We start from the raw sequence: 27828 nt of genomic DNA, 5'->3' as shown, positions 1-27828 counted from the left end.
CATTTTTACTGTAGATAAGCCGTGATATACCGTGAAACCGGTGTACCGCTGCGACCCTAGTTGATAATTACAAAAATTTATTTTGACTCATCCCTCCTTTTCTTTTTTTCTTCTTTTTTGGGGCATTTTCTCCCCAATTTGGAATGTCCGATTCCCAATGCACACTAAGTCCTTGTTGTGACATAGTAAGTTGTCTCAATCCAGGTGGCATGGACAAAACACGGTTGCCTCCTTGTCTGAGACCATCAATCCGTGCATCTTATCACATGGTTTGTTGAGCATATTACTGCAGATACCTAGCGTGTGTGGAGTCTCATGCTTTTCTCCATGGCATCAAGGCACAACTCACCATGTGCCCCACCGAGAGCAAGAACCACATTATTGCGACCACAAGGAGTTTACCCCATGTGACTCTACCCTCCCTAGCAACCGGGAAAATTTGGTTGCTTAGGAGATCTGGCTGGAGTCACTCAGCATGCCCTGGATACGAAATTGTGACTCCAGGTGTGGGGTGTGGTAGTCGGCGTCAATACTCGCTGAGCTACCCAGGCCCCACATCCTTCCGTTTCTAAAAAAAAAATAAAAAAAGGTTACTGTGAAGAAAGTGAATGAGGCCAGTTTTTGGAAAGATTAAAGGCTGAAATGTGAAGCTTATAATTTAATAAAAGCACTTTAATTGTTTTGTTACAAATGTTTTGTTAATTTGAGCTGTAAGATTTTTTAAATTGTCGTTTTTGTGGTAGACTACAAAATAACCGGGATTTACACTGTTATGTTGTCTTGATAATGATGATAAGCTATAAAATTGGATATAACTAACTACACAGAAAAGGTTAGTAAGTGATTTTATCACTCTGAAATCATTAACACACATATTGTTTATGTCTTGTGCCTATACATTTGAAAATGTTAATGTTAAAAAATATGCCCCATTCACTTCCATTGTAAGTGCCTAACTGGAACCCAGAGTTTTGCTTTTTTGTTTATTTTGTTTTTAAGAAAAGGAGGTTGATTGAACTTAACTTGTATTAAACTCTGAATATTCCTTTAAGATAATTAAGTAATGAACTATTTGTTTAACCACGTCAAGACGAGATTGTAATGTGGTAAGATGTCAGACAACGAAAGCTCTGCAAGTGACCAAATCAATGGACCAAGAGCCAAATAGCCCTCCGCTGATACTCTGAGTGACAGCTCAATTGATGTAGCTTCAAACCATAAGACCAGGAGGAGACCAGAACACAAACCTCCACATGAGGACCAGAAGATCCCAGAGACATCAAAACCAGCAGAAAATTATGCAAAAGTAGACTTTTAGCTCACCCTTTCTGATATTATTAACAACAAAAATATGACTGTTTTTATTTATTTCAAGACTAGATGTGTAGGGCAAGGGCTAGTAAATTTCACCAACCATCTTGAAATGTGTGTGCCGGTGTTGTAAGATAAAGTGGAAGTATGTACATTTTCAATGTTAAAATACTTGGCAAGCTCAAAATGCTTAGCTGAGGAAACTATAAGTAAGCCATTTATAGGTTTATTTCTCTGAAATGTGTAAAACTGTGGCTCTGTGGCAATATCAAATCAGTGCTGTGTTTATTTGAGCATCCCGACCAAAGTAACTGTGTCTGTATTTGTCCAACATCAGTCCTCCATGGAGACCTCTATTTCCCAAGGAGGGTGGGGTTACTGGGGCAGCTGGGGTAAGTCTATCCTGTCCACTGCTACTGCCACTGTGACTACTGTGGGTATGTGGCACAATTGCTATTCTGTAACTGTTACTATAACTGAACTGACAAAATCCTTCTCACATTCAGGGTCTGTTGCCAGCAGCTCAGTATATGTATTATAGAGACTGATACTGTTATTTCATTGGCTAAGGCCAAGGATTATCACAGGCCATTGAGAAAGCAGAGACTTCTCTCGGAATCCTAACTCCCGAGGAGCTTTCTGCTCAAGTGGACGAGGACGAAAAAACTGATGTTTATGGAAAGTACTTGATCTTGTACTTGAAGTTGTTACTAGTGATCTATTGGCGTCAGCCGATTGATGTTTCTGCCATCTGCCTGCAGGATCAGCTAGCAGTGAGGCAAATAAAGAGGAAAGGGAGAGGTCTTATGGAATGGGTGGTGCAATGGGAAAGATCTTCTCCAGTAGTATGGGAATGCTCTCCTCTTTAACCAATGTTGTTCAGAGTACGGTAAGCAAACAAAATTTAGGTTAGATTATTAAAACTGAAGCGATTTTTTTTTATCTATTTCTTATTTCATGATTATTTTCATTGAATAATGCCATTAAGTTGTTATGAATGGTGCCATGATAAAAAAAATTATAAATATATACATAATTAAACTAAACTACACTCTCCACATCTCCTCCCTGAGAGTTCCACCCCAAAACTAAATAATTACCCCATTTATTTTTTAACAAATAAGTCCCTAAACCCCAGCCTTCTACTTACCACTTCCTCAAATGCAGCTACCTTACCCATTTCCACACACCACTCTGAAAAATAGGACGCTCCATTCGACTTCCAACACCTTAAAATTATTTGCCTGCCGATCATGAGACTGGTCAGAACCCAATTTTTTATGTTATTATCCCCCAAATTTATGACCGCCCCATCACCAAAAATACACTCTGGGACAAAGAAAAATTTTAATGTTCAAAACAGCACACAAATAATTCTGAACTTTTAACCAAAAATCTTGGATCTTTACACGCCCCCAAAAGACATGGGTTGTATCTCCAACTTCTGATTGGCATCACCAGCAGGTGGGTGTGATTTAAGATCAATAATATATAATCTAGAGGGGGTCCAATAAAATCTATGTAAAATCTTAATTGTGTAAGGTGAACCCTTGCATCTCTAGATGCAGACATTTTTTAGAATGTAGGTCCACTCCTTCCTCCAATACCAAACTCGAATCTTTCTCCCATAATCTCTTGATAGAGGTTAAAGCTCCGTCCCCCAGACACTGTTAGCAGGGAGTAATACACTGATGCCTCATGACCTTTTCCAAAAGCAGCAATCACCTATCCCAAAGCACCTGCCGCCTTAGGGGGGTGTGTGCTATTCCCAAAAACCATACAGAGCATGTGGCGCAGCTGTAAATACCTATAAAAATGAGATCTGGGAATCCCAAAATGATGACCCAAATTCTCAAAAGATCTCAACACTTCACTCTCATATAGGTCGCCGAGTGTAGTAACCCTCCTCACAATCTACTTTGAACAACAGAAAGGGGACTTGTTGATACATAATTTGGGGTTCAGCCATATGCTTGAGGCAACATTTAAATAAATGTCTGAATTAAATACTCTGGCCACTCTTGTCCAAATCACGTGCAAATACGAAATAACGGGGTGTGACTTAACTTCTCCGGTTAGTTTGATAAAGGATTTGTAATGACAAAAAAGGGGCAAGGACATCCTGTTCAACAGAAAACCAGGGAGGGGCTCTTTCAAGTGGAAGCAACCAATGAGCCAAATACCTGAGACTGAACGCATTATAATAAAACAGAATCTTGGGTAGGCCTAGCCCAACTTTGTCAACTGACCTATGTAATTTGTTGAAATGTGGACATTTACCATTCCAAATGAAGGACTTCGCTATGCTATGAAATTGCTTGAAATAAGAGAGGGGAACATCTATTGGGAGTGACCATAGCAGGTAGTTGAATTTTGGAATACTGTTAATTTTAATAACATTAACCTTCCCAATCATCGATAAATGTAATGAAGCCCACTTGTCCACATCTCTCAAAAAACATTTTATTAAAGGGTCAAAATTAACAAAATCAGACAAATTTGCTGGGAATAAAATACCCAAATACTTAATGCCCTGTTTGGGCCACTAGAAGGCTTTTGTCCTGAAAAGCCGTTAACAGGCAGTATGCTGTCAGAGCTTCAGATTTAGACCAACTGACTTTGTATCCTGAGATCTTGGAAAAGGAATGAATAATTCTGTGGTGGCAAGGCATAGATCTAGTCGGGTCAGAAACGAATGATAAAATATAATCTGTGCTAAGCAGAAACTTATGCACCACACCTCCCGCGATCACCCCTGGAAAATAATCCTCCTTTCTTATCGCAGCTGCTAATGATTCCAGGGCAAGAAAGAACAATAATGGGGAATGAGAGCAACCCTGCCGAGTGCCCCTATTCAGAGTAAAATAATCTGAAATGAATCCATATGTTTGTACCGCTGCTTCAGGGTGTCTATAAAGTAAATTAATCCAACCAATAAATGCACTTCCGAACCCATACATTTCCAAAATCTTAAAAAGGTAATTCCATTCTACCATATCAAATGCATTTTCGGCATCAAGTGAGATGGCAGCGACCGGAGATGTCGTGGAAAATCTTTGACGAATCTCTCTAAAATGCAAGAAAACTCTCGGAGTCCAGGGTTCCAGATGCCAAAGTTGTAGTTTATTGAACACCAACAAACTTGAGACCGGTCAGCTGTCTGTTCTGACTCTCTTAGTCCAAAACCTCCTCTTCTATACAGTTTGTTATCTGGCATTACCTCATTTCTACACCCCTTCATTATTTTTGTAACCAATGGATACTATTTGCCACCATTATCTCACAGAGCCTTTTGATATCTTTTTTACTGGTAGAAACTTGGCTTTAGTCTATCTTTTTAATTAATTTGACCATTAGTTGTTTTACTCATTATCTTCAACTGTGTTTCAAGGTCCTTAGCCTCATTTTTTTGTTACAGCTGGGTGCTCTTTGTGGCCTCTGCAGCATCAACACTTTTAGTAAACTCATATGCTCTCTCCTGGGTCACACAAAGGCCAGGAAACTCATATAAGTACTTTGATATAAAAACATACTAGAATATTGAAAAATATACTATATACTCCCTCCTTTGAGACTTACAAAAAGTCTCACTCTATTTCCCTCGACCAGAGAGCAGTCACACAAGCCAGTCTGTCCCATTCCATCATGTAGCCAAAATAGGCCACTCAGTCCTTTATCCAATACCGTCTTTATGGGGCTGCACTCTGCAGGATTAAGGACCAAACGTCTCCCTCCACACTTGGCTAGGAAGGAGTAAAAGATCCCAATCCTCTAGCTATCACTTTTCCTAGGGGTGGGTGGCAACAAATCAACTCATTTGTAATAAGCGTGTGCATGCAATTTCAAAGCCTTGCGTGATGTAGAGTACAATTGTTACACGTTGTTATATATATATATATATATATAGATATATGCTTAACAAAACACTAGTACAACTAACATAGTGATATGTATCCCTCGGTGCCAGAGGAACTCACAGACATTTCTGGTAATCTGGAGCGCTATCTGGTGGTGTGTTGGAGCAGACAGCGAGTTTTTAAACTACCAGTAGAGTCTTGCTCTTGCTGCTTAGCACTGAGGTGCTCGTCGATCCTTTTCTGTATTTTGTAATGTCTTATTCTCAGGCCCTCCAGTGTTTTTAAAGTTTATAAATACATACTATATTTCATTATACATCAATTTACTCAGTAAATATTACCTTCAGAGATAATTGAAACAACAAATGATATTTCTAAAACAATTAAAAAGTGTATTTTTTTAAATAAACATTATTATCATTCCCTTTTAATTCTGGTTACATTACCTTGTAACATTGACAATGATCTGCATCAGACCCTCATCATCCCCTTTCATTATCACTGCTTTTGATACCCTCTGATGGGGCACTGCGTCAGGTTGGGTCTTAGGCGGATTATTCGGTTTGCCCTGTTTAGCCAAATTGCTTATCCAAATTCTAGTATTTCCAGGTTCATTCTTGTGTTGTGAGCCAAGTGCTCACTCCCTCCTGACACTTCGTTCTATGATATCTCGGTTTTGCTCATTCTGGGAAATAATACTGAAGGTCTGTGATGTCAAGTGTAGGGAACTCATCATACCATGGTCGTTCTGATGTTCCTTCGTCTGTAAATTCTGGATCTTCCTGGGTCGTTTCTCCGGTAGGCCCTGTATGGGAGGCAATACCTGTCCCATATATGTTAGCCACAACATCATCCATACTAATACCTCCTTGAGCTTCCATTCTTTCCTCTGCATCCCACAACACTTCGTCCAGTGACTGCGTTTGTTGGCCTGTTTCATTTCCTTCAGTTGCGTCTTTATCTGATTCAGCAGGATGAGCACTTTCTTGTCTTTCTCCTTCATCTTCCTGGTCCTGTTCCTCTGTGACAAATACTTCCGTCTCCCTTTCTACGCTTTCCTGCTCCACTGTGGCACATGCTTCAATCCCTCTTTCTGCCTCAGCATGCTCTTCCCCTACGTTCGCTTGTCCCTCTTCTACTTCCTCTTCTCTTTCTTCAGATTCTCTAGCCGGTGCTTGCGGATCTTCTCCTACCTCAGGTTCTTGGTTTTGTGCTTGCTGCTCTTCTTCATCTGAATCTTGCCTCATATTCATCGTTGGGAAGTCCATATCATAGTTACTTCAATACAGTCCGTCAAGTGCTCTGTACTTTCTGAATTCACTTTCTGGAGTATTTTGTTTTAGGTCAGCTTCATTGGAAAGGCCATCCAAGATCCCCAAGGCTGATTGTAGGGAACCCACTCTGCAGTGTGCTTTCTTATAATTGTTCATCTGGGGATCCTGGTCCTTCTTGGGACGTTTCTCTGGTAGGCCCTGTATTGGGGGCAACACTTGTCCCAAGTATGTCAGTAATAACATCCATATTAATATGTCTTTCTTATTCATAGGTATTGTAGGCTGCAATTGTTTTCCACCTTCTCTCCTTCAGTGGGTCATCCTGCCCAACTTGCTTCAATGATGGCAACAGCATGACTATTTCATTTTATATGCAGAAAGCACACTGTAAATCACCTCATATGGTTACATGCTTTATATTAACTAACAATCATTACTTTCTGCATTCATTTGTTTAGTATATTAAATGATTTCCCTCATTACAGTCATTTGCTACACACACATTTGTTGCATCTCATTTCTAGCACTAAATAACACTTGGGTCCTCTGCCTCCTCCAGGCAGGTGCCAGGCAGAGCCTGACTTTGTTCCAATTAAAAACATTAGATCATCCCTTTAGTATCTATACACAAAATTGTTCATAGTCATTCACAGAAAGGGTCATTCACAGAGAGGCTATAATTCTCATCAGAGGAGGTAAACTACCACAGGTGTTCCTTATCTTAAAACTCCCTACTCATTCACTTATCACATACATTTCATTTCCTCCTGTTTCCCAAGGTCTCTCAATGTCTGTATCACATTAATTAATTTTCCCTGCAAGCTAAGCTGTTTTTCATAGTTTTAGACTGCATCAGAATAATTCAGAGTATTAAATCAATAAAAGAATGATCAAATATATAACATATCATTGGAGGAATCAATTTCCTCCCAGTTTGGTCTTTCTGTTGCATTGGACATTTACATTGATCAGTACTTCATCTGTTTTTTACATAATTATTTAATCAATGGTAACACACAATATAATATTATTCCCCTCTCAAGAATTGTTGTTTCAATTATTATACCAATTGTAGCCAACCCTGCACCATATTTCTTAATTAATTCAATTTATATTGTTACAAACAAACAAGACAAGCAATCTTAATCTTTAGTCACCACCATGAATCTTTTCCATTCTTCATTACTTTTAAAATGTACATGAGTTCAATTAAAGCAAAAGTAAAAGTAATAAATCATCTTCCAGTCTAAATTCATTATCATACAAACATGTCTGTTTAATACTTCTATAAAAAGTCAGGCACTCCTTTGTCTGCAATGGCTCGCAAAACTTTACCCCCAAAACCAATCTATAAATAATCCTCTACACAGGGTATAATCCCCTGATGACACAGTGACAGAATGCTTAAAATGCAGTCGGGTTCAGTGGAACTTAAAATTTTTTGGGCAGGTCTCTTCTAGACCTCCCTTTTGATGCTTCTGATCTAAGAGCATTCATCCATTTCCTTAAACCCCCTTCAAACCTTCTTGGGCAGGTTTCCAGGGCAGTGACGCCCTGCCTTAGGCCCCCTCCTTTTTTACCTTTGGAGAGTTTTACCCATCATCGGGTCGTCACCTCTTGCCCCTGGTCTTGATACTGCTCAGTCCTCAATCCGTAATAATTTGTTATCAGTAAACAGATATTTTCTTTTTCAGGGAGTATCACCAGAGAACCGACACAGGCAATGGAACATCTACAAATGCTTAAATATGGAGACAATTCAAAATATGGTTAAATTCAAAAAGCATTATTAAAAATTCATCAATCTATTAAAATTGTCCAAAGTAAAAGTAAAATATGCTAAAATTGAACTCATTTATAGATCATTAATTTCCATTCAGGTTTTATTTCTGCTACTTTAACAAATGTTACACACACATGACGGACATGTCCGTAAACGATCTCTCTCCCGCACGATACTCCTAATACGGGTCCGGGTGCGTAGGATCACGACCCGGCCCCGCCCTCCGCCCTGCCACAGTAACTCTATACTTTGCCATACGTTTGTAATATTTATTCTTCAAATCAATAAATCAGTGGTTAGCTGCTGGATTTAAATTTAGATACTCAGAACAATTTAGAAAATGGGCATTGAACCCCATTGATGGCATTCTGGAAAATCATAAAGCGATCGTATAAGACTGAAATCAACTTTTCCATAGAAATTTGAATCCACATTATAAATGGCAAATCAATAATGATTACCAGCAGTAATGAGGGCAGGAGGATCAATCAGATAATAGCCCACGTCATTTTCAGTCTTCTTTGTCTCCGGATTTCCTCCTGCAGCATTAGTAACTTATAAAAAAAATCATATTTCTCAGCCATCTGCAATGCTAAGAAACTAGTTCCAGAATGAGTTAGTGAAACAACATACACATTATGATGACAAAAGAAACACAGAATAGACACATGCATATGAAGTTATTAACATTCACATTTGAGGATGTTATGATGTTCAATTTAATCTTAACCTTTCTCCATGGGCTTCACCTGCCCCAAGACCAATTTTTAAATGATCAAAATCATTCTTAAATTTATTTTCCTTTCATTTTAGTCTCAAATGCAGCTTCTCAGTGCACTCATGATCAACCAAGACCTATTCTGTGTATACCAAACAAAAAATAAATAAAATACAAATAAAATAGCTATCTATCTGCTATCTATCTTTTTCTAAAGTCCCTTTCTGTCTGTCTGAAGACATCAAGAGAGGCCTGTTTCCCCTCAAAGTCATCCTCAATGCCTTCATCAGACAGTTCCTAACAAAAATAAAAAATCTCTGCCTATCTTTTGTTGGTTGATCAAGTATACACCGACAACGCTGCACTCACATTTAAATTGTTCTCCAGACATTTTTAAATCATAGAAAAATCAAAAACAACTTTCTAGTCTTTAATTTAATGTTAATGTTAAAATAGTATTCTCTCATAAACTGGACCAAACAGAACATAAAACAGACACATGAATGTGAAGTTTTCACATTTAAGGTTTAACTGAATAAGATACAAAATATAATTTTCTTGTTAGTTATTTTATCATCATATCATTTGTCCTCTTTTACCATTTGCTTGAATATAACAACACTTCAGTCATACTTCCCACACTTTCAAACACAGATACCCCCATTTTTACAAACACAAGGCCTTTATAAACACAGAGCTCTCAAAAAATACTAAACTAAAACAAACCTATTACTTCTGCCCCTCCTTTTGCTCTCCTCTTTTTATCCCTCTCTCTCCTTTATGTCCATAAAAAACACTCATTATTTACAGTAGTTGATTGCTGTTACTTCTTTTTATATTAAAACCCATGTACTTCCACCAACAGCTGTCACATCCATTTTGGGTCTCTGTTCAAGACAATTTCTACATTGGTGCTAATTCTCCTTTACTCTCCCTATTAAAAATCATCTTAAAAATTGTGACTGTATTTAATTTGTTCATAACTCCAGAAATGATCACTAATTCCCTGTGTTTCTATTATTAATCTTTTTAATTCTATTTCTTTTCTCCTCTCAGCCTGCCACCACATTAGGATTTTTGTTTCAGGAGGAAAACTGAGACAAGAAAAAAAAAAAAAGTCTTCTCTGTTACTGTGCATGCTCACAGCCCTCCCTTTACAGCTCCTTCTCTCTGCTCAGCCAGCCCCTCCCCTACAGCTCTTCACTGCACTCAGTATCTAGCGTACTGTATGAGAGAGAAATGTTACCTGCTGCAATTTCTTTCTAGTCAACAAACGGTCATTCTTGTAAGGTCTCCGCTAAGTTTACTACTTTAATCAGACCCTTCACCAGTTCCTTTTTCTTTTTCTTAGTTAACTTCCTCCTCTGCCCTGTATAATCTATATACTCTGATCCTTTCCAAAAATTATCACTGATCCCCTTTGACTCTATCAGTGTTTTCTCCAATTCTCTCTCCCACTCTTCAGATCTGCGTTGATCTCCAAACTTTACAAAACTCGCTTGTCTCTGCATTTTTCTCTAGTCTTGTTCACTGCAGTGGAAAACATTTAGCCTTTTCTTTATCTTTTTCCCAATTATTCTATTTCTTCTCTTCTGAATCTCCTCTTCCTCTCACTCATGGGGCTGTCCATTCAGCCAACCAGTGAGCGAGAGCAAGGCAGGGAGATATCAGAGAAGCAGGTGCTGTTTTGTGTCCCTATTCTTTTTTTTTTTTTTTAACAATTGTTTTATCCAATTCACTATTTCAATTAATTTTTTCACTTTTGCTCTCGTTTAGCATTTCCTTATTGCACCTGATTCTCAGTATTATTCTGCCTCTGCACACAATACATCATCAACACTGTAATCATGTATTTAAATAAACACAAAAGAGCGCAATTAGTACTGTAAGCAACAACATAGTTAGTCATGCACATCGTTCATTGTCTCAGGCATGCACATAGTTCAACAGTTCCCCGTTTTCTGCACAGTCCGGGTTCCTACTGACCACATGATATTGATGAAACTCCTTATGTTGTCAGAAAATCTGTGGCCCCTAATAAACCCCACCTGATCTGTATGTATAAGAGATGTCATAACTTAATCGGTTAGCCAACAATTTTGACAATTTTTACATCTAGCTGGATCAGGAAAATTGGACGTTAACTTTTACACTTGCTTGGATCTTTGTCTTTTTTAAGAATCAGACTAATCTGGGCTTGTATCATGGTTGGGGGAAGCTTTCCATTCATTAATGATTCCCTATAAACTTCTAACAAAAGTGGAGCCAATTCTGTATCATAAGATTCAAGGTTATCTCAGAATCAAGAGATCTGTTTTGCTCAACAGTTACTCAGTTGCTCAGAGGTTCTAAATGTTCTAATATCTTCATCCATAGACAAAGATGTGGAACTATAAAGATCAAGATAGAACTCTTTAAAGGCATTATTAAAGGGGTCATGACATGAGAAACCAAATTTGCCTTGATCTTTTGGCATATAAGAGGTCTTTGTATCATTAAAACGTCCTGCAAGTTTAATATTTTAAGACGTCCTCCCCATTCTAAACGAATCATTTATTTAATCAAGCTCAAAATACAGCTCGTTCTGGATTCATGGTTAGAAGTGACGTGTCGGTTAGAAGTGACGTACCAGCGTTTGCATATGACCGCCTCCAGCACAAGATAACTACGCTTTAAGCGCAAGACAACTACGCTCATTTCAGTATCGCCGTCGCCTCACAAGTGTTCAGTCGATGGACAGCGAGCTCTGATAGAGACTACTTGTGCACAGGAAAATTACGATGCCACACAGATGTGCTGTTCCTGGCTGTGGTCAAACAAAACCTCTGAATAAGCTGCCGAAAGATCCAGACGTCAGGGAAAAATGGATGCAGTTTATTTTTTGCGGACGTCCCAGTCACGGCAGTGTTAACTTAAGCGTTTGTTCTGTACATTTTAAGGATGACTGTTTTGAGAACAAATCTCAATATGATGCTGGCTTTGCCAGAAAACTGTTGCTCAAATATAAGTCCGTGCCGACTATTCTGGGAACAGCGACGACGCTAAACTGTAAGTAATCTATTTTAAACTTTAAACTACTTTTTAAAGCGCAATTTCATTCATTATGAATAATCACAGTGTTTTTACTTAGTTTACTTGCATATTGTTCTGGCTGGGGGCGTCAATAATTGATACATAGGCACTGACGTTAGCCAATCATAACAGTGGGCGTTAACACTGAAGTCTTAAATGGAAAACGCCCCCAAAACAGACTTTGTTTGAATCAGAGGATGAGAAACAGGGTGGGAAAAGGTCATAAATCACTAGATTTTAAAAGTTTTTCTTAAAAAAAAATATATTAATACTATAATTGCACCTAAGGGAACATAATAATACAATAAAAAAACCCATGTCATGACCCCTTTAATATCAATGGCCGAGGTAAAAATTTAACTACCAGCAGATTTCACTGAGGGAATGGTAGAAAAAGACTCTCTCTGCTTTATATATCTAGACAAAAGCTTCCCTGCTTCTCCCCCCAACTAAAAGTATGACTGTCTTGCCCTGAATTACCAAAACTCCACTTTCTGTGAAAAAATAGTATTATATCTGTATTTTAATCTGGTCAATTCTCAGAGGCCATCAGGCGACATTCGGTGCTTCAGAACTGCCTTTACACTTTTTATATTCACTTCCGATTTTTTGGTAAATGAGGCATACTGAATTATCCAGCCCTTAAGAACTGCCTTAAGAGCTTCCCAAGCCATGTCCTCGGAGGATACTGAGGACCAGTTGGTCTCCATATAAACATTGATTTCAGTCTTTAACCTTTGTTGGAAATCAGGATTTTGCAAAAGGGATACATTAAAGTGGCAACTATATGATTTATTTTTCTCTGTATGTGGCAACAGCTCTAAACTCACCAGGGCGTGATCTGAGACTAAGATGTTTCCAATTGAGCAATCCACAACAGATGAAATGAGGGACTTGGATATAAAAAAATATATATTCTAGAATAAATGTTATGGACTGATGAAAAGAATGTATAGTCCCTACCAGATGGGTTCAAAAGTTGCCAAATATCTGAAAGACCAAGATTTTTTACATATCCTGTGTAACATCAATGTTACTCTAGGGGGCGTACACACTTTTGCTTCACTATGATCAAGGACTGAGTCATCCAAAGATTAAATTCCCCTCCCAATTTTATATCATGAGGGGTACCAGCGATTTGCAACATCCCTTCAAGATCAATAAAAAAGCACTGATCATCAACGTTAGGCGTGTAAATATTAGCCAAAACCAACATTTGCCCCTGAATTTCTGCTAAAACAATAATTATTCTCCCTAATTTATCTTTAATCTGTTTGAGAAATTTGAATTGTAGATGTTTATTTATCAATATAATGACTCCCCTACTCTCGCTTGAGCCAGCACTAAAGAAAATATGCCCACCCCATATCTTCCCAAATCTTTCAGCTTCCTGCGAGGAAAGATGTGTTTCTTGAAGAAACACCATCATCTTTCTTATGCTTAAGAAAATAAACTTTTTATGGGGTGCCCCAACCCATTCACATTCCACCTGGAGAAAGATAACCCACTCATATTAACATTTGACATTTTAGAAAAAATTAATTGTGTGTCAAAAACAAGATTATAAAGACCACATTAGTATGAAAATCAAAACATGAACATCCCCCAGAACCACACAAACAGAAAAAAGAAAAAAATGTGCATTAACCCTGTGCACGAAAGCGCCAACATCAATCACTCTAAACTCAAAAAGTCTATGTACGCCTACGAGAGCCCCCGTGACAACCTTGCCATCGGATTGCTCAAGTCTGGTGCTTCTGCACAAATTTAGTGAGGCAAAATTACATAACAGAAAATACTTTGTAAAATAAAACCCAGCCAATAGGCAGAATAAACACAAAGAACATGTAGATTCATTCTGGAAGGTGTGTTCTTCCACAAAACAAATTCCAACAAATATAAAGCCATTCAGTTTCCTCAGAGAGACAATCAAGTGTACAGTGAGCCTGCGGTTTATGAGTGCAGCAGATGACTTACTCAACAAACTCTAGCCAACTGGAGTTATAAGCACCAGGAACAAACAGATTCATCCACAACTGTCCTGATGCGGTGTTATTCCACAAAATAAACTCCAGCCACTTGGCGGAACCAACACAAACAAAAACCCCGCCCAGCTTCCTCAGACAATCAAGTGTATGTTCAGTGAGTCAATCCACTCACATGAGAAACACCAAATGGCTAACTCACTGCAATGTATTTATGAAGGACAGTGCTTGCTTGGGACACGTACATACCCTGCTGCCATCATTCGTTTCTATTCTCAGTTTGGCCGGAAAAAGTGTTTAAAACATTTTTTAAAAGACTCTGACAGGCCTGCTGTTATGAATGGTGGCAGCGAAGGCAGACGAGGAGAGTGGATCTAAATGCAGCTTATCTTTATTCCACAAACAAACAAATAAACACAAAGGGAAAAACCCACAATGGGAAAACAGGAAACTTAAACACGATGAAACAAAACTGAACAGGAAACTTAAACACGATGCAACAACACTGAGAACTCGGGCAGGGAAACACATACCAGGCTTAACAACATTCAACGATTGACAGAGGGGAGTGAAAACAACCGGGTTAAAATACACGGACATGGGAAAACGGGGGCCAATGAACAAACAGAACTCAAACAAGATAACAGGGCAATAAACAGAAACCAATGGCAAACTAACGAGGGCAGGTGAAAACAATGAACAGAGAACACAAAGGTTAACAAGGGAACTATGGAGCTACACGGGTGACACAAGTGCAAACTAAGGAACTACAAAAGTGACAAAAATGACAAACAAAGGGCAACAGTGAGACAAGACAAGGTACACCTAACAGAGCCCCCCCTTAAGGAGCGGATTCCAGACGCTCAAAAGTAACATCACATAAAACCAAAAGAACAAATGTCCATTGACTGGGGGGGAAGCTTGTGGTGGGCAGACAGACCAAGGGGGGCAACGAAGGGCAGACTGGCAGTCCAGGGGGAAACGAGGGGCAGACAGGCAGTCCAGGGGGCAACGAGGGGCAGACAGGCAGTCCAGGGAGCAACGAGGGGCAGACAAGGGAAAGGGGCCGGTTCAGGAGGTCTGGGAGAAGGCCACTGGGCGATGACTGGTTTGGGGGGCCTGGTAGGCAGTCGAAGGACAGGGGCCAGTCCTGGGGACCAAGAAGTCCAAGGGGGCACAAAGGGCAGACCGGCAGTCCAAGGGGGGTACAGAGGGGACTGGGTCAGGGGGCCTGGGAGGTGGCCACAGGACAGGGACTGGTTCAGGAGGCCTGTGAGCTGGCCACAGGGCAAGGACAGGTTTGGGGGCCTGGGAGGCAGTCGAAGGACAGGGGCCGGTCCTGGGGGCCAGGGAGTTGACCACGGGATGGGGATTGGCTTGGGGGACCTGGGAGGTGGCCGCAGGATAGGGGCCGGTCCGGGGGGGCGGAGCCGTAGAATGCGTAGCCGGTTGGAGGCCTTGGAGCCATGGGGGGCGGAGAAGCCATAGGAGGTGGAGCTGAGGGAAACCCTGGAGGCTCAGGAGGCGGAGCTGCGGGAAGCCCAGGAGGCGGAGCTTAAGAAGGCTCTGGAGGCTCAAGAGGTGGAGCTGAGGGAGGCTCTGGAGGCTCAAAGAGGCGGAGCCATGGGAGATAGCGCCGTGGGAGGCTCTAGAGGCGGAGTCCTGGAAGGCTCGAGAGGCTTGAGAGGTGGAGCCCTGGGAGACTTGAGAGACTTGAGGGGCGGAGCCCTAGAGGGCTCGAGAGACTTGAGGGGCGGAGCCCTGGAAGGCTCGAGAGGCTTGAGGGGCGGAGTCCTGGAAGGCTCGAGAGGCTCGAGAGGCGGAGCCCTTGGAGGCTCGAGAGGCTTGAGAGGCGGAGCCCTGGGAGGCTCGAGAGGCAGAGCCCTGGGAGGCTCGAGAGGCTTGAGAGGCGGAGCCCTGGGAGGCTCGAGAGGCTTGAGAGGCGGAGCCCTGGGAGGCTCTGGAGACTCGAGAATTGGAGCCCTGGGAGGCTCGAGAGGCTTGAGAGGCGGAGCCCTGGGAGGCTCGAGAGGGGCGGAGCCCTGGAAGGCTCGGAAGGCAGAGTTCTAGGAAGCTCGGAAGGCGGAGCTCTGGAAAGCTCGGAAGGCGGAGCTATGGAGAGCTTGGAAGGCTCGGGAAGTGGAGCCCGGGGAGGCTCGAGAGGCGCTGACTCTTGGACGGTCATGGCTATTGGCACTGGCTCTTGGACGGGCACGACCACTGGCACTGGCTCTTGGACGGGCACGACCACTGGCGCTGGCTCTTGGACGGGCACGACCACTGGCGCTGGCTCTTGGGCGGTCATGGCTACGGGCACTGGCTCTTGGACGGTCATGGCTACTGGCACTGGCTCTTGGACAGTCATGGCTACTGGCACTGGGATGGTCGAGACCACTGGTGCTGGCTCAGGGACGGTTGAGGCTACAGGCACTGACTCTTGGACGGTCATGGCTACGGGCACTGGCTCTTGGACGGTCGAGACCACTGGTGCTGGCTCAGGGACGGTCGAGGCTACAGGCGCTGGCTCTTGGACAGTCATGGCTATGGGCACTGGCTCTTGGACGGTCATGGCTACTGGCACTGGGACGGTCGAGACCACTGGTGCTGGCTCAGGGACGGTCGAGGCTACAGGCGCTGGCTCTTGGACGGTCATGGCTACGGGCACTGGCTCTTGGACGGTCATGGCTACTGGCACTGGGACGGTCGAGACCACTGGTGCTGGCTCTGGGATGGTCGAGGCTACAGGCGCTGGCTCTTGGACGGTCATGGCTACGGGCACTGGCTCTTGGACGGTCGAGACCACTGATGCTGGCTCAGGGACGGTCGAGGCTACAGGCGCTGGCTCACTGCTGGCGGTGGCGACAGGCGCTGGCTCACTGCCAGCGGTGGCGACTGGCGCTGGCTCACTGATGGCTGAGGCGACACGCGCTGGCTCACTGACATCGGGGCTAATGGCTCTGGCTGGTTGACCGGGGCTAACGAGGGCTCAGGCTCGTTGACCGTGGCTGACGAGGGCTCAAGCTCGCTGACCGTGGCTGACGCGGGCGCAGGCTCGCTCACCGTGACAGGCGCGGGTGCTGGCTCGCTCACAGTGACAGGCACGGGCGCTGGCTCGCAGACCGGAGCAGGCGTGGGCTCTGGCTCGCAGACCGGGGCAGGTGTGGGCCGGGAGGCGGAAGCCCATCTTCTCTTCCTCCTCCGGGCAGACGAAGTTGAGCACGCTGGCTCAAGGATCGCGGATGCGGGGCACACCGGCTCTGAAGCGGACGAGGTTGGCAGCGTGTAGGTCAGGACGGGCGTGGAGAGACGAATCGTGGCAGACAGGGGGAGTATCTTCGTGGGAGGAGCGTCATCCTTCAGAACGTCCACAGTAAGCGGCGATCCGCTGACCCACAGGGTCTCCTCCACGAAACCAATAAGCGTCCAGCAACGACTCACGGCAGCAACCGCTCCCTCAGAGACTCGTTCAAGTTACTCCGGAAGAATGTCACCAGGGCATAGTCGGGGAAGTCAGAGATGCGTGCCAGCTCCAGAAAATCCTGGACGTGGTCCTCCAAAAGGCGGTCCTCCTGCTTGAGGCAAATGAGCAGGTAATTTGTCGAATAGGCTGCTAGATCCATGTGTGTTGGTCAATCGTTCTGTTATGAATGGTGGCAGCGAAGGCAGACGAGGAGAGTGGATCTAAATGCAGCTTATCTTTATTCCACAAACAAACAAATAAACACAAAGGAAAAACCCACAATGGGAAAACAGGAAACTTAAACACGATGAAACAAAACTGAACAGGAAACTTAAACATGATGCAACAACACTGAGAACTCAGGCAGGGAAACACATACCAGGTTTAACAACATTCAACGATTGACAGAGGGGAGTGAAAACAACCGGGTTAAAATACACGGACATGGGAAAACGGGGGCCAATGAACAAACAGAACTCAAACAAGATAACAGGGCAATAAACAGAAAACAATGGCAAACTAACAAGGGCAGGTGAAAACAATGAACAGAGAACACGAAGGTTAACAAGGGAACTATGGAGCTACACGGGTGACACAAGTGCAAAGTAAGGGACTACAAAAGTGACAAAAATGACAAATAAAGGGCAACAGTGAGACAAGACAAGGTACACCTAACACCTGCAGACCGGGGACTTGATTTGGATGGTGCGACCAAGGAAATTCAGTGTTAACTGTCCAACATGTCGGTGATGCTGACGAAGGTTGTTGCTGACTTGGAGGATCTCACTGTAATATGTCGATCGATTACAGAAATGGAAACAAGTTGGTTACAAGAGTGGCAGATGTTGAGAAACGTATCGATTATCTGGAGTCGTCAGAAAGGGAATTATCTGCTAATATGCTAGCGACCAAAATAGATGTGGAATACATTTTGGAAAAAGCTGTCAAATCTCGAAAATAGGAGCTGAAGAAACAATGTACGGATTGTTTCTTCGAGAGAAATTAAATGCATGGAAATTATTTATACGCAATACCGACAAGCGCGCATTGAACCGTGGATGTCATACCAAAAGGTTCAATATTATATTGAGAATTGTGGCATCCCTACTGTCTATCTGTATCTTCAAAGCTTTTTTTTAATTAATTTAGTTTAAACTTAGACAAAGTTTTGTCAAGTCAACATCAAAATTTGCCCTGACAAACTTTACCTATCTAGTTTATTCTGTATTGTTATTTGTATTGGCCAGGGTAAAACAGTAATAACTGGTGGTCTGTATGCATTGGAGTTTATTGGGAAGAAGACTATGGATGTGATAGCAGAGTAAGATCCTGGCTTTAAGAAAACAAAGTGGCTGATGATCAGAAACACAAAACTGTCATAGGTGCATAATCTAGTGATCGAACAGGCATCTATAATTAATTTGTAATGATGGACATCAGCAAAATTTAGTGGTTGTTCCATTTTGTGTTCCTCCATTCAAAATGTACCAACAGTCTTGTCAATGAGCATTTCCTGTTTTAGTGAACTTTGAATAAATATTGTGTTGAATAATTGTTTTAATTTGCTAATGTCATATTATATTCTGAATATATTGTCATTATAAAGGCCATCGACTTTTCTGCTCTCTGGACATCAGTCGGCCACTAGCGTAGATTATTATGACTGTCTGTCCTGATGATATTGAATATATTCCCTGAAGTTGATGCCAACCTTTATCTGAACAAGTGTCCTGCCCAATCTACACTTGGATTCTGCTGTTGAATTGTTGAATGAAACTGCTCTAATTCCATTTTTCAACAGCAAACAGACAGCTGAAAACTTAACTTTGGAAACGGACAGGAAGGCTCATTATGGGATGTTGTTTGATGAGTTCCAAGGTCTGTCACATCTGGAGGCTTTGGAGATACTCTGGAGAAAGTGAAGCTAAGGTCAATAGAACTTACACTTCACATAAAGTGAAGATATTGCTCTGAAAATAACAAATTCTATTTCATCAATCTTATCTATAGACATATCCTATAGAAACGTAAAACAAAGTAGACAATACTATATAAAGCAGTTAACTACTTGATGGTACTGTAGATGTGGTGTGAGGTTTTGAACTCATCTAGTGTGTTGACTACTCTCTGTCTAGTGATGAGTTAGCTAAACTAAGAGAAGACATACAAGAGATTAAAGAGCCCTTTTACCTCATGGATTTTGGTGATGAGGTGGAGGATGATACAAAAGGTAAACACTAAAATAAAAACATATTAGGGAACATAACCATTGAAATGGTTGGAAGGAATATTCAGAGTCAGGGAAAACCTGGAAATGTTTTAAAATGGTGTTGTCCAGGCCTGGAAAAGTCATAGATCTTTCTATTGTGAACATACATTTGTGAGCAAACTGTTCTTTTGAGTCGGTTCTTATAGTTGAATTGGCTGAACCAGTTAATTATTTAGTCTGAATGATACATTAACAAATCAATAAAAAAAAACAACCTTATCCAGTAATCACATAAGACTGGAAAGAGCATGGTAAAGTCAATGAAATGCATTGGTCAAAAAGTGTGGGAACCCTGAAAAATTTAAAATGAAGAACTCTGAAAAGTTAAAATATCTTTATTGATATTCTCAGGTGATGATGGAGAAGATTTCATAAAGGAACTAACAGATGTTCTTTAAAGATTATACATATCCACTTCAGCAGACAAATTTAGCATGGTATCTTTTAATCATACTGTTCAAGTTACTTATGCGTCACCCAGCGAACCCAAGCCAGCGCATACCACGGTCAACCAGCCAGTGCCTGTCGCCCCAGAGGTCAGTGAGCCAGTGCCTGTTGCCCCAGAGGTCAGTGAGCCAGCGCCTGTAGCCTCGACCGTCCCTGAGCCAGCGCCTGTAGCCTCGACCGTCCCTGAGCCAGCGCCTGTAGCCTCGACCGTCCCTGAGCCAGCGCCTGTAGCCTCGACCGTCCCTGAGCCAGCGTCTGTAGCCTCGACCGTCCCTGAGCCAGCACCTGTGGCCTCGACCGTCCCTGAGCCAGTGCCTGTGGCCTCGACCGTCCCTGAGCCAGCGCCTGTGTCCTCGACCGTCCCTGTCCCAGTGCCAATAGCCATGACTGTCCCTGTCCCAGTACCAGTAGCCATGACCGTCCAAGAGCCAGCGCCAGTAGCCAGGACCGTCCAAGAGCCAGCGCCAGTAGCCAGGACCATCCAAGTGCCAGTGCCCCGTGAGCCTTCCAGGGCTCCGCCTCTCAAGCCTCTCGAGCCTTCCAGGGTTCCGCCTCTCAAGTCTCTCGAGCCCTCTAGGGCTCCGCCTCTCAAGTCTCTCGAGTCTTCCAGGGCTCCTCCTCCCGAGCCTCCTAGGACTCTGCCTCTCCAGTCTCTCGAGTCTTCCAGGGCTCCTCCTCCCGAGCCTCCTAGGGCTCCGCCTCTCAAGTCTCTCAAGTCTTCCAGGGCTCCTCCTCCCGAGCCTCCCAGGGCTCTGCCTCTCAAGTCTCTCAAGTCTTCCAGGGCTCCTCCTCCTGAGCCTCCCAGGGTTCTGCCTCTCAAGTCTCCCGAGCCTCCCAGGGCTCCACCCCTCGAGTCTTCCAGGGCTCTTCCTCCCGAGCCTCCCAGGGCTCCGCCTCTCAAGTCTCTCAAGCCTCCCAGGGCTCCGCCTCTCGAGCCTTTTAGGGCTCCGCCTCTCGAGCCACCCAGTACTCCGCCTCTCAAGTCTCTCAAGCCACCCAGGGCTCCGCCTTCCGAGTCTCCTTCGGCTCTGCTCCCAGAGACTCCCGAGCCTCCTACGGCTCCACCTCCCGAGCCTCCTACGGCTCCGCCTCCCGAGCCTCCTACAGCTCTGCCCCCAGAGACTCCAGAGCCTTCTAGGGCTCCACCTCTAGAGCATCCTACGGCGCCCCCTCCCTCGGCTCTGCCTTCAGAGCCTTCCAGGTCTCCGCCTCTGAAACCTCCTACGGCGCCACCTTCCTCGGCTCAGCCTCCAAAGCCTTCCATGGCTCCACCTCCTGGGCCTCCCGAGCCATCCTCGGCCCCGCCTTCCTCAACCCCGTCTCCTAGGCCTTCCTCGGCTCCGCCTCCTGAGGTACCCTTTGCTGCGCCGCCTGAACTTCCCTTGGCTCCGCCTTCAGAGCCTTCTTCGCCCTCGCCCCCTTCGGCTCCGCCTCCTGAACCTCCCTCGGTTCCACCTCCTGAGCCTCCCTCGGCTCCGCCCCCGGAGTCTCCCGAGCCTGTCCCGGCTCCGCCTCCGAAGCCTCCATCAGCTCCGTCTTCAGAGCCTTCTTCGCCCTCGCCACCTTCGGCTCCACCTCCTGAACCTCCCTCGGCTCCGCCTCCAGTGGCTCCCCCAGCTCTGCCTTCTGAGCCTTCTACGCCATCACCTCCCTTGGCTCCGCCCAACACTGTTCCACCTCCTGACCCGCCCAAGGCCTTACCGCCTGAGTCTGCCACGGCTCTGCCTGTCTCTGCTCCGCCCCCAGGGGCTCCGGCATCCTTGCCTACACCTCCTTCGGTGCCGCCATCCAAAGCCACGACTGCTCCGCCTCAGAAGTCCACCTTGGCTCCGCCAGCTTCCCCAGTGGCCACTTCTCCTCCCAGGCCCCCTGAACCGGCCCTTGCCTCAGTGGCCGCCACCTAGACCACCTAAACCGGTCTTTGCCTTGTGGCTGCCTCCCTGGCCTCCCAAACCTGTCCCTACCCAGCGGACGCCTCCCAGACCTCCTGAACCGGTCTTTGCCTTGTGGCCACCTCCCTGGTCTCGTGGACCTGTCCCTGCCCGGTGGACGCTCCCCAGGCCACCTGACCCTGGCCCCGTCTCACACCCCCATAGACTGCCTGCTTGCCCCCTCGGCCTTCCTGGTCTACCTGTCGGCCCCTTGCGCCTCCGTGGACTGCCAGTCTGCCCTCTCGGCCTCCCTGGTCTGCCTGTCCGTCTCTCGTGCCTCCATGGACTGCCTAATTGCCCCTTGTGCCTCCTTGGTCTGTCTCTGTGTCCCTTGTGCCTCCTTGGTCTGTCTCTGTGTCCCATGTGCCTCCTTGGTCTGTCTCTGTGTCCCTTGTGCCCCTTTTGGTCTGTCTTTTCTCCCCCTCTTCTAGCCCCCCTCGCCTGGAACATTTTGTGTTTGTTGTTTTTAGGTTTCTTTAGACCGTCTGGAATCCGGTCCTTTTGAGGGGGACTATGTTACGATCCCGTGTTGTCCGTCCCGTGTTTTCCGTTTTCACTTATCACATTCCGTGTCACAATCCCTTGTTGTCTGTACCGTGTTTTCTGTTTCACTCATCACCGCCCTCTCCGTGTTATTGTCCGCACCGGTTTGTTATTTTGTTATCACCATGTCCGTCTATTTAAACCCGCTTGTTTCCCCTTTCCTCTGTCGTTCGTTGACGTTGTATGTTGAGATTACGTTACATGTTCGCTATAACCTCTCTCCCTGTTGTTCACAGTTTATGTTCGCTGTCTGCGTGTTCGTCCGAGGATCTCCCTGCTGTTCGTGTTCCCCGCTGTTAACCCGTTCGTGGATCTCCCTGCCCTCCGTGTATGTTTCATTACCCGCACCCCGTCTGTATGTCATCTAATCTTTAGTTTCTTTTACCCATCGTGGTCCTTTTATTTTGCTCCTGTTTTGTACTGTTATTAGTTGTTTGTCAATAAAGAAACCGCATTTGGATCCACACTCCCGTCTGCCTTCTCCTACTTCCACAATTCATAACACCATATCACACACATGAAGCTACAAAGTGAAAACTCACAGCAAGAACCAGAGGAGACAGAGCAGGAAACAGCAGTGGCAAAATGCAGCATTGAGGTCTGACACTCTAGTTATCGAAAATGTACTACATGTTTTTGAACCATCCTTACATAATTTTAGGTTAAATACAGTATACTGTATGTAAATAATGAATATATGCAATGTGCTTGAATCATTTGAGTTATGCGTCTTTATAGAAGGCCCATTTGTTTGCGCCATTACAAGCCTGGCTGAGTTCACAGCCAGATCCATAGAGCAGTTCCACAAAACAGCTGAAATGCTGCTTCACTGTAATACTGAGGAGGTGACAGCTGCAGAACAAACCAACGTCTTATCGCAGTGAGTTATTACAATGTCTTTCTGCAAAACAATACAAGGATGGTGCTCCATTTGGCATCTTGAAAAAATTATCTGATGTTATTCTCTTTTAGAGTTACTATCCTTATTTGCAAAGAGATATCACTACTATCCAAAAAGTTCACATCTTGTTTAACTACCATTGGGGTAAGAAAGCTCTGTGCCTGTGTCTATATTCATTCAATCAGCAGATAATCCTTAATTATGTTTTTAAAAATGTTTGATAATTATATTGATGCTGGTACTTTTTTGCATGCCACTAAGTGTAAATGATTGTTTCTCAAGCAAATGAAAAGGGAGAAGTTCTCAATCCACTTATCATCAGTGTTTTCCTGGAGGTTTGTCTCTAGTCTTTTCTCAGCCTGCTTAAAGTTTCTGCTGAACTACAACAGCTGATGAATTTATGCTTTTGCGTGTTTGACCTTTTCATGTCTCATATTCAAAGATCAGTGGAGTATGCAAAGTGATATACACTCAACAGTGTTGAAAATGGATTTTAAGATCACAAAACCCAACATGCAACTTTTTAAGATGGAAGTAAAACTATTATCTATTTGGTAATCTTGTGCTAGATTTGGTAAGCACATGACATACTGTATAGCGTGCACAGCTCGCAGTTTATTGGTAACTGTAAATAGGTCACTGTTGGCTTTTTCCTATTTTAGTATATTTTTTTATAAATTAAGTGTCAGAACTCTCCCTATATCTGTCAATGTAAAAAAGAATACAGTAATTTAAATGTGTTTTGTATATTTTTTTTAATTTTAAAAACTTTCATTGTTTCCAAAAATTGGTTTTATGCAGGTCATATCAGTATTAACTGTCAATTACATTTTAAAATAAACAATTGTTGTCTTCTGGACTATTGGAAAATGCAGTTCAAATACTAGAGTATGTTGTTTACTGCTTACATATTTGCTAATTTGCAAAGCAGAACAAACCAACCATAGCCAGTACACATTACCTTTTTTAAATGACATTCTTTGGAACCTAATATCCTTTTTTCCACAATCAACCACTCTGCGATAACTTTTAGAATGAATTTGTTGTCAAGTACTCTAAGATGTAAAACGAGTAATCGATTACTTGTAATTAAGAATGTATGTTCAACCTTTAACCATTAAAGAATTAGAAGAAATTAGCACTATGCATAAAAACATCTTTATTTTTTGCACTGACACTTACAGACATGCATTCCAAGTCTTCTGAAGCAATACGAGCACTTATAATAGTTAAAATTTTATTTTTGTAATCGCAAGATTTAGGTGAGAGAAGCAGTTTCATTGTTGCTCATGCCAGGCAAAGACAACGTAAAATCAAAGTGCAATATTCAAGTATTGTTGAATATTTAAAGGTGAAACAAGTATTTGATTAATCAATTACTCATGCACAGCCTTACTTTATAGCGCTAGATCACACCAAAAAAACTCTCATCATTTACTCACCCTCATGCCATCCCAGATGTGTTTGACTTTGCTTCATCTGCTGAACACAAAGATTTTTAAAAGAGTATCTCAGCTCTGTAGATCCATACAATGCAAGGAATGGATGCTTACATTTAAAGCTCCAAAATCCACATAAGGGCATCATAAAAGTAATCCAGATGGCTCTGGTGGTTAAATACATTTCTTCTACAGCAATATGATAAGTGTGGGTGACAAAAGAGATAAACATTTAAGTCCTTTTTTCCTTAACTTTCTCCTTGTGTTTTTTGTGAATTACATTCCTCTTGCATATCGCCCCCTACTGGGCAGAGAGGTGAAGTTATGACAAAATTACTTAAATATTTATCTGTTTTTCACCCACACCCATCGCTTCTGAAGATATGGATTTAACCACTGGAGTCATATGGATTACATTTATGCTATCTTTATGTGGATATTGGGGCTTTTAAGTGCTGATCACCATCCACTTGCATTTATGGACCTACAGAGCTGAAATATTTTTATAATCTTTATAATATAATTTGTGTACACATCTGTGATGCAAGGAGGGTGAGTAAATTTTTGGGTGAACTATCCCTTTAGGGTTAACTTGACTGGATTGATTGCTTTTACTTCCACTAGAGGGCAATATTACACTGTAATGTCTGTTCAAATGACAAACGTAAAGCCCTTATTATATAGCACTAGTTCAAAGCTGAATGTAGTGTGTGGGTGACGTAGATGTCACCCATTGGTTATGTCGAATTAGGAAGTGTGTATTTAAATGGGCTGCGCTGGTTTTGTGAGGCGATCGGTTGTAACACCCGCCCTATTCTGTGTCGTCATTCTGTCTCGACGTGCTGCAGGGAAAGGTATGTGTATGTGTATGTGTATGTGTATGTGTATGTGTATGTGTATGTGTATGTGTATGTGTATGTGTATGTGTTTGTGTCCGATCTGTTTTCTTATGATATGACTATTAAATATTCTCTGTTGGCGCTGATATAGACTGGGAGGTAGCATGCAAATCGGTTGGACCACTTAATACAGGAGTGGATTGGTTGGGGTTGGCTGGTTGTTTATTCAGGTGAGTGGCGTTTTTGTGGGCTCAATGTTGATGTACGTGCGCTTATAGCGTGTATCATTGCAGCGTTCTGTGGCGTTGGTCGTTTAGTGGAGTCTGTGCACCAGCTGCAGTTAACCTATGTAAATAAAATCATCACCCTTGGTATGTACCGAGCATTTCTTTCACTAGGATTGATTTGACCATATTCTGACTCTTGATATCTTTGTGTTGGATAGGTTGGGCATGATGTGCTGCAATATTTGGCAGTAGCGCGAGCAGCCCGGTCAGCGCTGTTGTCTCGCTCAGATTTTATGATCTTGTCCTCTTTTCCTTTCGTTTTGTTTCCAGTTAACCTGGTTTGTGTTTTTCTGTCTAAAAACGCAATATTGAATTGGTGTGTAGTTTCTTTTTTTTCGTATGTGTCACTGATTCTTAGTTTTGTTGTTATTATGTGTCCGTGATTTAAGTGGATTTATTGAATATTTTGTTTTTTGTGTGTTAGTGACTAAGAGTCATTCTCCTGTGTTTGCAGATTCATTATTGTGCTTATTATTTTCTGGTATTTACATTGCCAGTGGTGTGAAATTGTTTATTGTGTTTGTACTCATTTTTTTCTTGTTGTATATTCCCATGCAGGAGCTGAGGGCCACTGTACGCGGGTGTCCTGGGGCTGTGGTAGTGGGGTCTCCCGTTCACTGAGAGTGCTCTATTTCACTTGTGTGGTGTGTGGTGGTGCGTGAGTATTGAGTGAGTTGTTCTTTTGCTTTCCTTGTAGGCCACTTCCAACCGGGGGTGCCCAAAGTAGATGTCCTCCAGCCCTGTATGGTCAGGTTGATGAATGTGTTGGAACTAATGCATCTTTTTGATTTATTTTTCCTTTGGTAATTTACTGTTGCTGTTATTTACATTTCAACCCTTGGATTATTTCTTTGTAAATTCTTGTGTGTATGTTTGGAATTGAGTATTTTGTCTAATGCTCTGTTGAGGGGTGGTTTTACAGTGCGTCTGAGGTTTGTTGTAATAAAATCTATTTTCTTAGAACCCATGACTCTGCCCAGTTACTTGCTGATAATGAACCTGTGTGCTCTGAGTAGATAAAAGCCGATGGCTTGTAATTCTTAGGGTGCAAGTCCCTAGGTGGCGTAGTTGACAACTAAAAAATTATATTAGGAATTATTTCCGTAGATTAGGCTGACTTCCGTCTTGCCGGTAACCGTTCGGTCAAATATACATTTATAAATATTTATAAAATGCAACTTCTGAATCTAGCACAACCATACTGTACATACATGAATACACTCCTCGTCCAGTTTAAGACAACGTATACAAACCGTGGTCCACAACTAAGCCTTCGAAAATGGTTTGCAAAAATAAAAAGCTGAGAAGGGTTACTGTTGAATAATATGTTGTACTGCCAAATTATACTGAAGTATTATGTTTCTGATATTATTAGTTTTTCTGTGTCAAAACGAACAGCAGGCAGAAGCTTTCAAAGCATGTCTATGGTGAGGGTGGGGTTATAGCTCCCCTTGATTTTCCTTGTGCCCCCCAGAAATTTCTGTCAACCTCCCCCTCCATCTAATGAAGAAATAACCAATTGCCCACCGTAAAGATCAACATCCCCCCCCAGTGATTTTTTTTTCCCTTTACCCTGGCCCAGTTTCAAAGAATATAATTTGACATGGTTGCTTCAGAATTGCCAACCCACTAGTCAGAAAGCACCATTTATCACATCTATGTGCCGATTTGCAAAACTTGTGTAGCTAATTACCACCCAAACACAAGGCAGT

The 27828-nt window shown here is 43.2% G+C and overlaps 1 pseudogene; it reads left to right on the top strand.

Annotated features, from left to right (window-relative positions):
- Positions 1 to 209: 209 nt before the first annotated feature.
- Positions 210 to 26737, top strand: LOC127624909 (protein FAM114A2-like; annotated as a pseudogene).
- Positions 26738 to 27828: the final 1091 nt, after the last annotated feature.

The sequence above is a fragment of the Xyrauchen texanus genome, chromosome 31 (genome assembly GCF_025860055.1).
Source record: "Xyrauchen texanus isolate HMW12.3.18 chromosome 31, RBS_HiC_50CHRs, whole genome shotgun sequence".
NCBI lineage: Eukaryota > Metazoa > Chordata > Actinopteri > Cypriniformes > Catostomidae > Xyrauchen > Xyrauchen texanus.
This window is presented reverse-complemented; position numbering and strand designations above follow the sequence as displayed.